Below are 19,206 nucleotides of genomic sequence, written 5' to 3'. Positions count from 1 at the left end.
TAACATCGTCTGCATACAAATGTGTTCAAATCCCTCCTCAGTCAGCATCCGTAATAGGTCATTTATGGTGGTCACCCAAAGGAGTTGCGATAAAATGCCCCGCTGTGTCGTGCCTAGTGCCACTTTCCTCTTATGTTTATGTCATGGGACCGGCAATTTATCCACATGTTCATTAGCATATGGTTTATCCAGTTGCTATTTTACTAAAAATGTAAATTTTGCAAACATCTTTCCCCAGTATGGGATGTTTGGGTATTTTCGTCAGGAAATGCGGGTAAAATTTATATTAATTATTTTGAGGAGACATTTTTGTACAAAAGGTTTACAAATTAAAACAATATCGTTATTGGTTTCGATTTCATGATCATTTCAATTTGAATTTTTGTTTTCACAAAATTCTATATTTTGGGCTCATTTTTAATTTTATTCAAATAATCCGAAACTAATGTAATATTTTTCTTTCAACTTTTCCAAAAATATATATTTTGTATACAAAATATTAGCAAAAAATGCTACCGAATGTGGACACCTCGGCGATTTTCCTATACATTTATGACAAATTACAAATCTGTGCGACAACTTCTTTATGACCCCTGAGTCCACAACAAAGAATGGTCTAAATCGTTCCATAAACTGCTATTTCATTTTTTACTTCTTGAGCCTCTAGATGGTGTAGTTCTCCTCCGATTTGTTTTGAAATATTGCACAATAATGTCTGCCATGAACTCGAGAATCCAAAGCAAGTATGGCCCGATTTGTTCCTTACACTGATAAAACCAATCTCCCGATTGGCCTTTTTAAGCACGTTCAAGAAGAAATTCATGTACAAACAAGTAAGAGCGTGCTAAGTTCAGCTGGGCCGAATCTTATATACCCTCCACCATGGATAGCATTTGTCGAGTTCTTTGCGCGGTATCTTTTTTTAGTCAAACAAAGAATAATGAAGAAGAACTTTTATGGTATTGGAGCTATATCAAGTTATAGTCCCATGCGGACCATAAATGAATTGAATGCTGAACATTGTAGAAGTCACTGTGTAATATTTCAGTCCATTCAGATAAGAATTGCGCCTTGTAGGGGCTCAAGAAGCAAAATCGGGAGATCGGTTTATATGGGAGCTGTATCAAGCTATAGATCGATTCAGACCATATTGGATACGTATGTTGAATGGGAGAAGGGTCATGGGAGAAGTCGTTGTACAAATTATCTGCCGAATCTGATGAGAATTGCGCCTTCTAGAGGTTCAAGAAGTCAAGATCCCAGATCGGTTTTTATGGCAGCTATACCAGGTTATGAACCTATTTGAACAATACTTAGCACAGTTATTGAAAGTGATACCAAAACATCACGTGCAAAATTACAGCCAAATCGGATAAGAATTGCGCCCTCTATAAGTTGAAGAATTCAAGACCCATGATCGGTTTATATGGCAGCTGTATCAGGTTATGCATCGATTTTGACAATACTTAACACAGTTGTTGGAAGTGATACCAAAACACCACGTCCAAAATTTCAGTCAAATTGGCTCAAGAAGTTAAGACCCAAGATCGGTTTATATGGCAGCTATATCAAAACATGGACCGATTTGGCCCATTTACAATCCCAATCGACCTACACTAATAAAAAGTATTTGTGCAAAATTTCAAGCGTCTAGCTTTACTCCTTCGAAAGTTAGCGTGCTTTCGACAGACAGACGGACGAACGCACCGACATGGCTAGATCGACTTAAAATATCATCACGATCAAAATTATATATATACTTTACGGGGTCTTAGACGCATATTTCGAGGTGTTCAAACAGAATGACGAAATTAGTATACCCCCATCCTATATGGTGAAGGGTATAAAAAGTAAAAAAAAACCATGGGATTTGTTGCTTTTACCTCCCACGAGTGCAGTCAATTGTGGAAGGTGTTACTTGTTAACCATTTTAGTTCCTTAACAATTTTGGACAAGAAAAGTGCATTTGAACTAATACCGTAAACGTGCCACAAGTTGCACATCACCTTTGCAGCTTAAAAAGACCGCCACACACATTAGAGAGAATATTTGCCGTGTTCACCCGGCTGATTAGTTTTTGGCTGGCCGGCCTGTGGTTTTTCCCCATTTCTACCTTTGTGGGGTGTTCTGTTCTTGTTTTCCTTGCTGTTTGTTATTATTATTTTCCTTTGTGCTTTCTATTCTGTTTAAGTTTTAGTTGTAGTTTTTCTTTTCGCTGCGTGCTGCTTCTTAAGGCCCATGTGTGTTTCAATGGCTGACTGAGTGAATGAATGGATGTGGAATGATTCGTTTGTATGTTTGTGGGGGTTTCTGTGATTTGCGCAAAAGTGTTACGATGCGCGCTGTCTGTCTGGCTGCCGCCTCTAGATAGCCGTTGGGGTAACACTTCCAATCAGTTCAGCATTGCTGAGTTCTTAGAACGAACGTGTGTATTTTCTTTCCTCGTATTTACGGTGCGATATTTCCCTCCCCCTCGAAAAAAGTAATCATAACGTTGTATCCGCGCCGCGTCGCGTTGTTGCTTCGTTGTCCAAACGAATGCCGAAACACACAAAATTTTGAGTTCTATTAAAAAAAAACATCACAACGAAAAAAGAAAATATTTTAAAATAAATTATCCATGTTTTTCTGGCAATAAATTTCGGTAGTATAAGTGAATGAAAAAAGGCATATTTTTTATTTAAATTTAAAATCAAATAAAAGCAAAAGCTGAAGCATTTAAACGCCAAAACATCTGAAAGTGTTTGATGAAAGTCTTTAAGGCAAGAAAGTGTGTAATACCAATAAATTGATGTTGCTTATACGCTTCGGTAGCTGTACCTTGGGACGTATTAGTAATAAAGTTAAAAAAAATCAAAACAAGTTTGATAACTTTCAGTTACCCTTTAAGTCAAAGGCATTTTTTTACCCAAGTAAATGAAAAGCGCAAAATATTTTCTTTGTTAACTGGCCCATAAAAGCAAAGCACACAAAACAGGCCGCCCGCAAAGTCGGTAATTCAAAACCTCATTCTAATTGGATTGACGTGTACGCGAGTGTTAACACATTTGGTCAAACAGCTAGCTAGCTAGCTAGACAGCCGGCCATCCATAAAATCAACCGAACGTCATCAGGCTTGCAAAGTGAAACTGAGCCAGAAAATAAGCAGCAACATCCAAATTACGATATATTATTGTCAACGTAACAATCTCAAAAACCCTAAAGGGGGTGTTCATCATAAGCTTATTTAAATACTTTGCAAGGAATTTCAGTGTTCGGGCTCCTGAATCGCGTAGAGTTATTGATACGTTTTTGGCCTTTTTGGCTTGAAGCTGGCTTCAATACAATCAATACCATACTCTAAGTGCGTCGGTTGTAAAAACGTGTTACGTGTTATCTGTTGACGGTGTTTTTGTTTTATACTTTAACAACATATTTCGTTCTCTCCTTTCTATCTCACCATTGTCAACCAAAAAGCGAATGTTCAACTTTTTCCATGCATTGCATGAGTGTTCCTGGTTTCTAAGGTGACCATTGCCACTACCACTACCACCATCATCATCATCGATGCCTTAAACACGAGGAAAGCAAATAAAGCAAAGAGTTCACAAAAAAAAATAAAAACAAAACAAACGAAGAAGGGGGAGAAAATAGTTCAACTATTAGTCAACATTCTCTATGCCTGTGCTATTTCTCCTATCAATTCAACAAAATTGCTAGACACTAAAAATTCATTTACTCGATGCGACTTAATCAACAGTTTTCCCTGTTCTATTAATTAAACCATATCATCCAAATCCAAAAAAAAAACAACAAGCGATTTATTTCTTTCTAGTGGTGTCACACTGGTGGAGAAGCATTGGTGAGGCAGCCTTCTAAGCAGAAGAGTACGCAACCAAAGTGTAAGTACCCGGAAATTGTTAGTGATAGTTCCTAAGCCCCAGAACTTTAAAGAAGCCAGTGCATTTCTTTTGGTTATTCTTTGTAATAACGATAAATGCATTTATATTTCTTTACGCTATTTCTCCCAAACAGGAGAATCGACCGACCTTGAGTATAAGAAAGAGTAAAACCAGAAATTTTATTTCATTGATTTCTTAAAAAAATTGCCTTTTTTTATATAGAAACTAGCACTTTGCGATTCGTTTTAGTAATGGCCGTATGTATGTCTGCCCATATTAGTTTGTGTACAAAGTACATGACGCAATTTTCATCCATACGTGTTCAAATTTCTGGAAAACTGGAAAAAAAATCGGGTTTTTCCAGTTTTAATTTGTTGTCTATGAAAGCATTTCTTAACCGACTTTCTATTTTTTAACTGACAAAATTTGCTATATAAAGGGTGATTTTTTTGAGGTTAGGATTTTCATGCATTAGTATTTGACAGATCACGTGGGATTTCAGACATGGTGTCAAAGAGAAAGATGCTCAGTATGCTTTGACATTTCATCATGAATAGACTTACTAACGAGCAACGCTTGCAAATCATTTTCAGTGAATGGGCCCTAGAAAAGTTGGCAGAAAATCCGCTTTTTTATCGACAAATTTTGTTCAGCGATGAGGCTCATTTCTGGTTGAATGGCTACGTAAATAAGCAAAATTGCCGCATTTGGAGTGAAAAGCAACCAGAAGCCGTTCAAGAACTGCCCATGCATCCCGAAAAATGCACTGTTTGGTGTGGTTTGTACGCTGGTGGAATCATTGGACCGTATTTTTTCAAAGATGCTGTTGGACGCAACGTTACGGTGAATGAACACATTTCGAACCGAACACTGATTTTGGTAATAAAATTCAATGATTTGCAAGCGTTGCTCGTTAGTAAGTCTATTCATGATGAAATGTCAAAGCATACTGAGCATCTTTCTCTTTGACACCATGTCTAAAATCCCACGTGATCTGTCAAATACTAATGCATGAAAATCCTAACCTCAAAAAAATCACCCTTTATTTGCCGCATATGCTGAAGAAATTGATTTTTAAGCAAAAGTTATGCGATTTACAGATCAAAACATGAAAAAAAGGCTATTTTTGTCTTTTTTTTTTAAATTCCATTGCAGGATATTGTCCTGCTTTAGGCCATTGTTTAATGCTTTCTATTCAAAGAATAGTATAGCAAAAACATTTAAAAGTCAGCAAAAATGTGTTCTTGCCAGAAGCATTTGACTTGTTTCCCGTATCGCGATTTCATTTTCGACCAAGAAAAATCATGAGCGGAAGATGTCAAATGGATCATGGTGCTTTATAACCATTCCAACTAGAGTTAGTTGTAAATCATGCATCTGAATTTGAACAGGGCTCTTTAAAACGACTTGATTCATAAGCGCAATAGAAAACAAATCAAATCTTACTTCCCTTATTCAAATCCAGCTTATCCAATAAACACAAACATCTTTTGGAGACTCCTCTTTTGTTCTTCGCATTGCGATCGCCCAACGGTTGATACTGCCAGTGCTGTTTTTGTGTGTAGGCAGTCACCTACACCACATGCGACGTGCCTTTCGTTTGGTTTGTCTGTTTGTGCTTTACTTTTCGGTCTTAAAATCTTATTGAGATTCCACTACAGGATATTGTTCGGCTTTAGACCATTGTTTAATGCTTTCTATTCAAAGAATAGCATAGCAAAGAACATTTAAAAGTCAGCAAAAGTGTGTTGTTGCCAGAAGCATTTGACTGGCTATCTTTATCGCGATTTCAATTTCAACATCATCAGCGGACGATGTCAAATGGACCGTGGTGCTTTACATTTCATCCCAACTAGAGTAGATTGGGCTCTTTAAGACGACTTGATTCACAATCGCAATAGAAAACAAATCAAATCTTACTTCCCTTATTCAAGTCCAATTTATTCAACATTGCTGTTTTGTGTATAGGCAGTGATACCTACACCCCATGTGTTGACTCTAGTAGAAGATATGTGAAGTACAATATTGGAATTTTTACAAAAAACTGGAAAACCCCTTAGACTTCTCGAAAAGCACGATTATATGTGTTTGTTACCAAACATTGAAGTCTCTAGGGCCATTTTACTGAAAAATGCCGATTTTGCAAATATCTTTCCCCAGTATGGGCATTTTGGATATTTTCGCCAAGAAATGTCGCCAACATTTATACTAATTTTTTTGGGGGAGTTATTCGTCCAAGAAATACCGAAAAACTAGGACGATATCTTTATCAGTTTTGGTTTTATTAAATTTTCGATTTGAATTTTGGTTTTCAAAAAATGTGTACATTTTGGGCTCATATTGTGTCTCATATCCGCTAAAATTTAATATTTTGCTTCAGCTTGGACAATTTCTCGAAACAATTTAAAATATGGGGGAAAACGGCTACTCAATTTGGGTACTATTCCTCCCATAGCTTCTGGCCCACTCTTTTGGGTAGTTTTTTCAAGTTTTTGCCGAAAATTCGATAGAAAGACGATTATTTGGAAAATGGGGGTGTTTGAGAAACAAACTTAGCTTCCTTAGCTGTCGTTTGAGGCCGGTCTCATCGCCTTACTATTTTCCATTTTTGCACAGTGGTAATTTTTTCGAGTTATTGCCAAAAAATTCGATTGTTGGATGATTATTTGGAATTATAAGAAACTAGACTTCCTAAGCTGTCGTTAGAGGCGGGTTTCATCGACTTTTTATTTGAAAATTTTTACACAGTGGACCAATCAGTTTTACAATCTCCTTAATCTTGTTAGTACACATTACGGATATTGAGGGAACCAAATTTTAATGTTGGATCACCTTATTATTTTCTAGATGTTATTTTTCCTTTTTTGTGTTGTTTAAAATTAACTCTTCATGAATAAATAATTTTTTAGAATTAATTGCGTGCAAAAATGCTTAACAGTGTTCTACTAATGCCAGTAACAGAGGGCTGCCAAGTCAGTGGTTTGTGTCTCCACTACTTAAAGTCGAAATTTATCTTCACTCAAATCTTGCATTTTAACTATTGTTTTAACTATTCTATTCGATTGCTCCTGAGTAAACGAGTGGATATCGAACAGTTGATACTCGATTATTCATTCGTCAACGAATCTCTAATATCGATAGTGCTTATTCGTTAACGAATGCTGTAATGCCAAAACAAAAAACAATTTTGGAAAAATGAACGTGAACGAGTAAATCACGTATGCGGTAGTTCGGGCCTAGTTGTTTGGACCACCGTAGCCGTCACTTGCTCATTGGTTTGGTTCTAGTAGGTTTAAGCGAGCCATTCAGGGCATTCTTCATCCGCCTGACCATCCTCCTCAACAGTTTTTTCTTTCATCACAGTTATACATACAAGGGACAGTGCTGTAGAATGCGCGCCAAAAGCTACACCAATCCGCCTTCCTTTTGTTAAGCCGAGGGTCCATTTTTGCAGTACTTACACAAAGGCTAAAGCTAATGTAACGATTATCAGTGAAGCTGAAGTCATTCTAGACCAAAGGTAACATCTAGTACTTCTGAATCTTTCCGATAATACATACATTTAAGGATAGTAAAAACTTAATAATATCAAGTAAAAAATCTTTCACCAAAAGAAATTTCCTTAAAATGTTGGAAAATAAGTTCAACAAATATAAAGTGGGGACAAAATTTTTTCAGTGTAGTAATAATTCTCTTGTATTCGTTTTCAATATTATATACATATGTACCTATAACAAACACTTGACTAAATTCCATAATTCCGAGGACGAACGGCATTTTGTGCATCTGCATTTGGAACATCAACATCGTGAACAGTGGGGAACATTGGGTCAAGCTATAAAAATACATAATGCGTTATGCAATAGCGCTCCCAATCATGATAATAATGATGAAGATAATGAAGATGATTATTATGATAGTGATCACACTAATAGCGGGGCATTTCTTGAAAATGCTGCGTCTGGTCGCAGCATCGGTGTACTCAAAAATGTGTTTTGATTTTTTTACAATGGGATCATTTTTATTGTGAACACTAATGGCATAAATTTTGCTTTATTTGGTTTCTTTTCTACATAGAGATGTTATTGAACTACACAATTTTATTTTCAAGTACAAACCACAAAATATGTATGTATACAAAACCAAATATTTTTATCTATATCTAGATACTTCTTAAAAATTTGGCTGCTTAAGGAGAAAAAAGCTGCCCTCTAAAATGTTTTTTAAAAAATGAAAATTACATTGAATACACATAATTGATTTAGTAAATATAATTAAGTTCATAAAAAACAGAGTAAACAAAGCAATTTTCAAAACTGTAAGTACTTCCAATGACTTCATAAAAGATTTCTCTTTGAATCATTCAATTAAAATGTTGCTATTATTTTTATGCTCATTTTTATACCACCAAAGGATGGGGGTGTACTAATCTAATTAATCTGTCACTTGAGAACGGCTACAGATAACTCTTTGAAATGTTGAATGGTTAGAGCTGGGGTTCTGAATTTTCTGAAAACGATAATTCAAATTCATAAAATTGGTTTCCAAATCGGCATTTTCAAATAAATTGGCTGTTAAGGCTACACATATTGTTTTGTTCGACAAGTTTTTTTTGCATAAATTCAGGGGTCAAATGATGTAAAACAAGAAAAAAGGCTGGGCCGAACTTTGAATATCTCCCATCTCAGCTAATTATATTAACCACATTTCGCTAAAATGCTTTGAAAATGCACCATTTACGAATTTGTAGCAGCTCTAGCGAAACATGATCCGATCTAGGCTAAACTAAGTACGGACGTCGAATTGGATAATAAATAAGCCATTTATAGATGAAAGACCGTAAAAAGGGAGGTGGGTGTATATTACAGTTATATCCAAATATGATCCGATTAGCACCATATTCAGGAAGTATGTGTAGGGGTCTAATACAACTCACCGTACTAATTTTAAAATCACGTAATAAATATGTAAGTTATGGGTTAAAGACCATAAATCAGAGGATCAGTATCGTAATATGGCAACTATACCCAAATATGAATCGCAGGGATGACTTAGGGTCTAACACAGCTCACAGTGCCAAGTTTCAGCGAAATCGGGTGATAAATGCGGCTTCTGTTTCCTTAGACCTTAAATAGGGAGATTGGTCTACATTGGGACTGTATAAAGATATTGTCCGCTTTGGACCATATTTGTTACGGATGACGAGTGTTACAAGAAAAAGCACTGTGTCAAATTTCAGCAAAATCAGGTGATAAATGCGGCTTCTATGGGCCATTGGAACTATATCAAGATATAGGGTGATTTTTTTGAGGTTAGGATTTTCATGCATTAGTAAAGGGTGATTTTTTGAGGTTAGGATTTTCATGCATTTGTATTTGACAGATCACGTGGGATTTCAGACATGGTGTCAAAGAGAAAGATGCTCAGTATGCTTTGACATTTCATCATGAATAGACTTACTAACGAGCAACGCTTGCAAATCATTGAATTTTATTACCAAATCAGTGTTCGGTTCGCAATGTGTTCAAATTTTGACAAATTTTGTTCAGCGATGAGGCTCATTTCTGGTTGAATGGCTACGTAAATAAGCAAAATTGCCGCATTTGGAGTGAAGAGCAACCAGAAGCCGTTCAAGAACTGCCCATGCATCCCGAAAAATGCACTGTTTGGTGTGGTTTGTACGCTGGTGGAATCATTGGACCGTATTTTTTCAAAGATGCTGTTGGACGCAACGTTACGGTGAATGAACACATTTCGAACCGAACACTGATTTTGGTAATAAAATTCAATGATTTGCAAGCGTTGCTCGTTAGTAAGTCTATTCATGATGAAATGTCAAAGCATACTGAGCATCTTTCTCTTTGACACCATGTCTGAAATCCCACGTGATCTGTCAAATACTAATGCATGAAAATCCTAACCTCAAAAAAATCACCCTTTATTTGACAGATCACGTGGGATTTCAGACATGGTGTCAAAGAGAAAGATGCTCAGTATGCTTTGACATTTCATCATGAATAGACTTACTAACGAGCAACGCTTGCAAATCATTGAATTTTATTACCAAAATCAGTGTTCGGTTCGAAATGTGTTCAAATTTTGACAAATTTTGTTCAGCGATGAGGCTCATTTCTGGTTGAATGGCTACGTAAATAAGCAAAATTGCCGCATTTGGAGTGAAGAGCAACCAGAAGCCGTTCAAGAACTGCCCATGCATCCCGAAAAATGCACTGTTTGGTGTGGTTTGTACGCTGGTGGAATCATTGGACCGTATTTTTTCAAAAATGCTGTCGGACGCAACGTTACGGTGAATGAACACATTTCGAACCGAACACTGATTTTGGTAATAAAATTCAATGATTTGCAAGCGTTGCTCGTTAGTAAGTCTATTCATGATGAAATGTCAAAGCATACTGAGCATCTTTCTCTTTGACACCATGTCTGAAATCCCACGTGATCTGTCAAATACTAATGCATGAAAATCCTAACCTCAAAAAAATCACCCTTTATTATCCGATTTGGACCATATTCGATACGGATGCCGTGAATTACAAGAAAAGCACTGTGCCAAATTTCAGTAAATTCGGGAAATAAATAGGCTTTTATTGGCCTTACACCCTAAATCGGGAAATCGGTCTATTTGGAGGCTATATCAAGGCATTGTCCGATTTGAACCAAATTCAATAGGACCATATCCGATAAGGATGCCGTCGGTTACAAAAAAAAGCACTGTGCCATATTTCAGTAAATTCGGGTAATAAATGCGGCTTTTATTGGCCTTAGACACTAAATCGCGAAATCGGTCTATTTGGGGTCTATTTCAAGATATTGCCATATTCTATTTGAGTTCGACACCCAAAACAAATCGCTGTGCCAAATTTTAGTAAAATCCGGCAATAAATGCGGGAGATTGTTCGATATGGGGGCTTTGTCAAGATGTTGTCTGATCTGCACCATATTCGATACGGAGCGAAATAAGGCCCGATCAGCCCCATATTTGGGAAGGATTTGAAGGAGTCCTATACAAATCACTATTTGAAATCTTATGGGTCCAATGCCGTTAATCGTGAGATCAGTCCACATATGGTCTGATCTGTATAAAACTCAATAAAATCGGGTAAAAAATAAGCATGTAAAGGACTCAAGACCTTTAATTGATGGGATCGGTATATGACAGCTATTTTCAAATATGGCCTTATCTGCACCATATTCCGGGAGGATTTGAAGTGATCAACTACAATTCACTGTACCAAATCGCAGCGAAATCTGGTAATAAATGAGGCTTAAATTTGCTGAAGGACTTTAATCAGCAGATCGGTCTATATGGGGTCCATAACAAGGTACAGTCCGGTATAACCATCTTCGCCTATGCTTATGATAAGAAAATAACTCTGCACAAAGTTTGGTTACAGTTTAGTACTCTACTGCCAAATAAATTTGTGTACCATATTCTTCCGATCGTTTAAAGCTGGGAATGGGACGGTCCACGTCACATGGCCTCACATTTAGGTGGCAGGATTGGCGCCATGACAATGTGACGCAAATTGCAAATGAAACAAGGCGCCAAATTTAGAGTTCTTTATTATGAAAAAATTACCAAAGTTTGCAAATTAACCCCAAAAATTAATGCAACTTTCGCCCGAATATTAGGTCAGTCACTTAGACGTTTTCGTCCATTGTGATACCACAGAAACAGAAGAAAGAAGGCGCCTTCTACTTTCTATCGTTGAACCATCCAGATCGCTTTAAAAAACCCAACAACTTGCGAATGTTCACATTCGCTAAATCAGACAGGTTGTAGGTTTTTATTATCTTCGTAGATTGGTAGGCTGATCTTAATTTTTGGTAGGTTTTTCCATCATATAAATGCAAAGTTAACTACGGAAAAATCTGTCGATGATAACACAAAATTCGTTTCTATGTTATTGCTAAGAGTGCAGAAAAAAAACAATGGATATCGAGAGGCCAAATACTGTTACAAGGGGTCTCACTGCTTGAAATTTATGTAAAAACGCCGTAAGTTCTGATATTGACTGTAACTGGTACGAGTTAAGGTATTTCTTCCAAACTTCGTAAATTATTGGTAGGAAATGCGGCTTTTGTGTTTTGAATGTCTTTAATCGGAAATAGGGGCTATGTGGCAGCTGCATACAAATTAGTCCATACTCAGATGTTGAGGGGTCCATGCAGCTCACTGTAACAGCGAATAGGGATAGTAAGGCGAATTTTTGGGCTCAAACATTTAAATCGGGAGACCGCTAAACCAAACTCGGTGTGGTTATTCATAGAAATCGTGGCAAAACTTTCTGAACTCAAGATTCCTTATTGGGAGATCGGTATAAAGGGTGATATATCAAGATATAGGCCATCTTTGAGCGTAAGGCTATAGAGTGATTTCGACAAAAAGACGTATAATTTGATGTGTTCCAAATGGAATGGCAAAATGGCTAACTCTTTGGTGTAGGGTATAAAAACATATGCCACATTTTTGGTTTGTAAAACATGTGGTAGGTTTTGGTCGGGTTTGGTAGGATTTTTCTTAAATTTTTCTTGAGTGGCAACACTGGTCCTCACAGCTTCTGCAAAAGTCGTTACTGGCAACCTTCAGTCTGTCAGCATGTTTTCCGATTAGACAGTGACCTGTCATGACGAACACAATGACTGAGACGTCTGTTCTAGCCAGTGACAGCAAAGCGGTAGACCTTTTCAAGTCTAGAATAGGCCACATAGCTATGGAATGCTCACAGCCCGCTCTTTTTGAACATCTATCATTCGTTGTCCTTTGGGGCCTGGTCCTGATAACTTAGCTTACATGTCGCTAGAGGAATACCCACAGATTCCAGTTTCCCTGAAGTGTGTAGGGTAGTTACTAGTCTCGCAAGCTCGTCCGCTTTACAATTCCCTGGGAAATCTCTGTGGTTCGGCACCCAGAGCAGGTTAATTTTGAATGTTCAGCCATCTCGTTAAGAGATCTGCGACAGTCGAGCGTGATTTTTGTGTTCAGAAATACGTTCTCCAGGGATTTAATGGCCCGGCTGTCTGAGAAGATATTTATGCCAATCGTCGTTATGACACTATATCTTAGCCATTCCACCACTTCCTTAGCTGCAAGCAACTCCGCTTGATACACACTGCAGTGGTCGTGTTACCTTTTCGATATGACCAGTTCTAGATCTTTAGAGTACATCCCAAAGCCCACCTGGTCGTCTAGTTTCGAACCGTATAGATGTCTATGTAATTTCTTTTAATAGGGATATAGTAGTTCCAATCGATTCTATCAGGAATAGTGGTACAGTACTTTTTATCAAAAAGCGGCTCAGGTTGGGTGTAATCCACACTGTCTGGAACATCGGGCAATGTATCGAGGATAACACAGTGTCCGCTGCCGCGACTGTCGATCTCCAGGGATCTTCGCCCTAAGATATGTTTCTATCAACTTCTCAAGAGTCTTCGACATGAAGTATGACAGTCTAATAGGACGAAAATCCGTTCTTCAAACTTGGATTCCAATAACATGACATTCGCTGTGTGGCTTGTATCCACATCATCCAATTTGGGCTAAAAATATTGTGTTATTGAACGGTAGCGATTCCCATTCACAGTAACGTGTCGGTCTTGATCATTGCGGAGGAAGTACGGCCCAATGACGCCGGCGGCCCATAAACCGCACAAACCGTAATTTTCTTCGGTATGCAATGATAATTCATGGAGTACGTGTGGATTGGTGTCTGACCAATAACCCATATTTTGCTTATTGACAAGGCCATTCAGCCAGAAACAAGCCTCATAGCTAAATTTGACGTGAAGGCAATGATTCCGAATTTCGGTAGTAAATTTTAATAATTTCGGCTCGTTGTTGGCTCGTATATTATTCCATCATGATATGGCAAACCTTACTGAAGAGAAATGTCAAAAGAATGGCAAAAAAATATGGCGTCGTTTGTTGCTTGTCTACTTTTGTAGCGTCCCTGAAAAAAAGCCTTGTACCTGTTTGGGGCATATTTTCATTTTGGATTTGGGGTATAATTTCCTGATGCCAAACTTCATACCGCCTCAGGATTGTATTCTAGTCGAAAATACTTTTCACTTCAGCCCATATTGTCTTACTGGCCTACATGTCCCCTCAAAGGGATTGTGGGAATAGGACGGCCCCTAGATATTTGGCCCCAATATTTATTGTTTGCAGTCGTAAGTCCAAATACCGTCGATATTGTTCTGTCCTTTCTATATATTCGTTTGGGGGGTTTGGAGTACGACTGTCCCCAATAACCCTGACTTCGATTTTTTCAATTTAATTGATTTCATAATGAAAACTTTTAGCTTGCAATACCAGTTGCTTTTGCATCATTTAATTTCTTATGAACAGAGATGTTGTTAAATCATATAGATACCATTTTGCCAATCGGACTTTTTTCTTGCCATATGTATATATATCTAGATTTTTATGGCTTAACTAATTTGCGGTATTTTATTTAAAATTTTTATTTTTAATATTTTTCTCCATTTTTTATTTGTTTTTTCTCCATTTTATGCACAATTGTAGAGCTGCTTCAATGGTTACAGCACTTGGAAGTTTTCTTTCTTTCTTTCAATAGTTTCTTGAACTCTTGCACTTTAAGACTATTTCGTCTTAGGAGCTATACACAGACTTTTTTTAAAATAACCATTTGCACTACAGTTCATATTTTTCAATGTTACCTCATTTAATGCCCACACAATGATGTTACCACAATGATGTTACCCTGCCCCAAACAAGACATATGAATATTCATACTCAGAAATGGGAAAAATGAACACAAATGTCAAATATTGACGTTTAAGGGTCACTGGGTGTACAAACCAATGCGGTCCGAGAAATATTTAAAATTCTTTTTGGTATAACAGCGTCGTGGCCGCTATTCATGTGTGTTTTTAGTCATTGCTTGCATTTCATCTGAAGAGGTGTGTATCGTCTTACAATGCAAAACAGTTTTGTATTTAATCCTAACGCATTTTAATAGCAAAACGATTGTCGTTTGTGAAATTAAGGTTGAGATTTCTCACACAATTGAGCATATATGTAAAGGGTGATTTTTTTGAGGTTAGGATTTTCATGCATTAGTATTTGACAGATCACGTGGGATTTCAGACATGGTGTCAAAGAGAAAGATGCTCAGTATGCTTTGACATTTCATCATGAATAGACTTACTAACGAGCAACGCTTGCAAATCATTGAATTTTATTACCAAAATCAGTGTTCGGTTCGAAATGTGTTCATTCACCGTTCAGCGATGAGGCTCATTTCTGGTTGAATGGCTACGTAAATAAGCAAATTGCCGCATTTGGAGTGAAGAGCAACCAGAAGCCGTTCAGGAACTGCCCATGCATCCCGAAAAATGCACTGTTTGGTGTGGTTTGTACGCTGGTGGAATCATTGGACCGTATTTTTTCAAAGATGCTGTTGGACGCAACGTTACGGTGAATGAACACATTTCGAACCGAACACTGATTTTGGTAATAAAATTCAATGATTTGCAAGCGTTGCTCGTTAGTAAGTCTATTCATGATGAAATGTCAAAACATACTGAGCATCTTTCTCTTTGACACCATGTCTGAAATCCCACGTGATCTGTCAAATACTAATGCATGAAAATCCTAACCTCAAAAAAATCACCCTTTATATAAAAGCGACAGAGACAGAGGCATTGTATTTCACTCAGTGGGCCACTTTTACTATGAGTTAGTTATCCACAAATAATATTTTCTGTTTATTTGGAGACGAGCTTAATGATCGAAGATTTTTTGGGATGAAAAAGCAAAGCCAGTTGTTGTCACACACCAAGCAGGGGAAGACGCGTTTCGACCTTGGAGGAAGCTTACCAGTTATTTAATTGAGAAGGCTTCAAAGGCACAACATTTGTTTTTTTGCCTGTTTAGGGGAGGCCACCGTAGCGCATGTCCTGCCCATGATGCTGAACGCCTGGGTTCGAATCCTGGCGAGACCATCAGCGTTGGTTTTCCCCTCCTAATGATGGCAACATTTTTGAGGTACTATGCCATGTAAAAACTTCTCTCCAAAGAGATTTCGCACTGCGGCCCTCCGTTCGGATTCGGCTATAAAAAGGAGGTCCCTTATCATTGTGCTAAAATTTTTATCGGACTGTACTCATTGGTATGTGAGAAGTTTGCCCCTGTTCCTTAAAGGAATGTTCATGGACAAAATTTACAATTTGGTTGGGGTGAAGATTTGATTTGTTCATGATTATTTGTTTTATTTCTCTTTCGAGACGAGCTTAATTATCGAAGATTTTCTACGACTTACTTAATGGTTTCGGCTGCAGGTCAGTTAAAACAATTTTATTTCCGATATTTCGGTTGACTTCGTCTAACCGTTTTTACAGGCTGTTTTTTTTGACAAAATACAAAATAATAAACAATAAAGTAAAATAAATCACAAGGAAATTAACAAAAAATTTTTAAATTTTAATTGATGAGTTACATTTGAAGTGCGGCTCTTCGTCTCACTGTCGGTTGTCAACTGCTTTTCTCTTTCTATGCTTATTGACGACATGTCGATATACCCTTGCTCAACTCTCAGCGCCTTTCTTGTAATTTATTTTCTCGTCAGGAGGAATGTCAATAACGTGCAGCATCTCAAGAGTGAATCTGCATTAGTTATGATTCTCCTATGTGAGAATCTTTACGTCTTTGAAGTTCGGTTTGTGGCCAGTCACCGTTGCACCGTTGGTCTTGTCGTCGTTGCATTTTATTTTATATACTACTAGCCGAACCGGGCCCGCTCCGCTGCGCCTTCTTTAACTCTCTACTATATTTTTAGGGTGAGGACACTTCGCCCTGAATGCGGATATCCAATTCGAGCCGTTGTAGCCTATGAAGCAGAACGCGTTCGAATCCTGGTGAGAACATTGGACAAAGCGGTGTTTATCTCCCCCTAATCTTGGCGAAATTTGCGAAGTACAACGCCATGTATGGTTATTTAAAAAATTTTCCCCAAAGAGGTGGAGATATCAAATTCGTTCTTTATTCCCAACGGAAATGAAGTTCAGTTAGGGGTGCTTTAAGGCGCACCCCAAAACACTTGGTTCCAAAATTGGATATTAAATTCGTTTTATACTTTCAATACCTTTCATTTGAGTCCCATATTGTCAAAATAATAACCAATTTGACGTATCTTTAGGAGGAAAAGCGCCACCTAGATTTCAACACAAATTTAAAGTCATATTCGTAATCTACTCCCTAATACCTTTCATTTGAGTCCCATATAGCAATGGTCGGCTAATATGTCCATTTGGGGGTATATGGGGAAGACCTAATGTTTTATGCCATATTTGTAATCTACTGCCTAATACTTTTCATTTGAGTCCCATTTTAACATGAACTTCGAATATATCTGGTTAAAAGAGTTTTGGGATTGGGGGGGCCCGCTGGGTACTTTAATACCCTATTCTGGTCTCCAATACCTTTCATATGATACCCTTATTGTGCCCATCGGACCACTTTCGGGAATGGATGGCGTTTTTGGGGTATGGGGAAGGGTCCGCCTCCACCAGATATCTAAAAATTATAAAGCCTCTGTTTCCTTCCAGACAAACGTACACAATCTACAAAAATTTGAAGAAAATCGGTTCAGCCAATTATCATAGTCATAATGAGCCTAATGGCGTTTTTCAGGGGTGGCGTGACCCACTATACTTCGATCTGATTTTATATCGCAGATTCGAAATCTACTCCCGAATACCTTTGATTTGAGCCAAATATTGAAATTAACGTCCAATATGTCTGTTTGGAGGGACCCGATGGGTACTTAGGCCCAAATTTGAATACCATATTCGTATTCTACTCTCCAATACCTTTCATTTGATACCTATATTGTCCCAATCGGTTCACTTTTGATTTTGGATTGTGGTTTTTGCATAAGGGGAGGGTCCGTCCCCCTTCCGATACCAAAAAATATATAAACTATGTTTCCTTCCAGACCAACCTACACAATATGCGAACATTTCGAGAAAATCGGTTTTGTCGTTTTTGGCTAATGTGTCCATTTTGGACGTTTTTGTGGGGGTGGGGTGACCCCCAATACTTCGACAGGAATTTGTATGCTAAATTCGTTATCTACTCCCGTATACTTTTCATTTGATACCCATATTGTCCTTATCGGTCCACTTTTGATTTTGGGTGGTGTGTTTGAGGTAACGGTGGACGGTACGCCCCCTTCCGTTATTAATAAATTATAAAGCCTATTCTTACTTCCTGACCATATTCGAAAACTACTCCCGAATACCTTTCGTTTGAGTCCCATATTGTCATGATCGTCAAATAAACCTATTTTAAGGGGTTTTGGGGCTGGACGGTCCCCCAGGTACTTGAGCCCAACTTTTATTATGAAATACGTACTCTACTCTTGAATACCTTTCATTTGAATCCCATATTGTCCCGATCGGTCCACTTTTGGTAGTACTTTTTGGGTAAGGGGGAGGATCCGCCCTCCTCCGTATATCAAAAAATGATATAGCCTATGTTTCCTTCCAGACCAACCTACACAATCTGTGAAAATTTCAAAGTAATCGGTTCAGCCGTTTTTGAGTCTATTCGGAACAAACAAACCGACAAACAAACATACAAACAAACACAAATTCAATTTTATATATAAGAAGATATTCGATTTGTCTTCTTTCTCGATTTTGGACTTGGTCTGGCTGAATAGCTCATTGACCTCCTATTTGTCTTCCAGGCTAGCTGATACTTCTCGTTGTCGTAGATATTGGACTTGCTTAGTTTCTCTGAGAAGCCTTCTACATATGATACCGTTTTGTACATTTTTCCCTCTGAATCTTTATACCTTTTTGAATTGTCTATGTAGCTTTGTTTGGCTACAAATCAATTGGCTTATGGCATGACTAGTTCCTCCTCCTTAGTGAACTGTATTTGTCGGTGGTAAGCATTTAGAGCTTCTAAAGATAGGTCCATATCCGATTTCTTTACGACTGCGAAGATATCATCCACATATTTCGTTATTATCTTCGGCTTGGCTATTTTCTCCATTACGTTGTCAAGTAGGTCCTTCATATTAATAATATCGGTGATGATGGGTGATGCTGGAGAACCCATATGCATGCAATTGAGCTGCTCATTAACTTTATCCTCATATTTGAACCATCTTGTGTCCTTAATAAAAAAGGAATTATTTCCTTAAAAATGTTGCATGGCATACGTGTATGTTTTTCAATTTCTCCCCATTTTCTCTCAATCGTTTGTATAGCCAAATTCACCGGGATGCTCGGAAATAATGAAACCACATCAAATGAAATTAAAATATTGCCGTCA

General features: G+C 37.7%; 1 protein-coding gene across 1 annotated transcript in view; it reads right to left on the bottom strand.

The window, feature by feature from the left end:
- Positions 1 to 16,269, bottom strand: part of LOC106082467 (putative uncharacterized protein DDB_G0292636) — a 31,929-nt gene extending 15,660 nt beyond the window's left edge. The window contains exon 1 of the mRNA XM_013245008.2: positions 16,184 to 16,269. The gene's annotated coding sequence lies outside the window, so the exon portion shown is untranslated. The remainder of the gene's footprint in view (positions 1 to 16,183) is intronic.
- Positions 16,270 to 19,206: the final 2,937 nt, after the last annotated feature.

The sequence above is a fragment of the Stomoxys calcitrans genome, chromosome 1, assembly GCF_963082655.1.
Source record: "Stomoxys calcitrans chromosome 1, idStoCalc2.1, whole genome shotgun sequence".
Lineage (NCBI taxonomy): Eukaryota > Metazoa > Arthropoda > Insecta > Diptera > Muscidae > Stomoxys > Stomoxys calcitrans.
The sequence above is the reverse complement of the archived record's forward strand: the minus strand, read 5'-3'. Positions and strand labels throughout refer to the sequence as shown.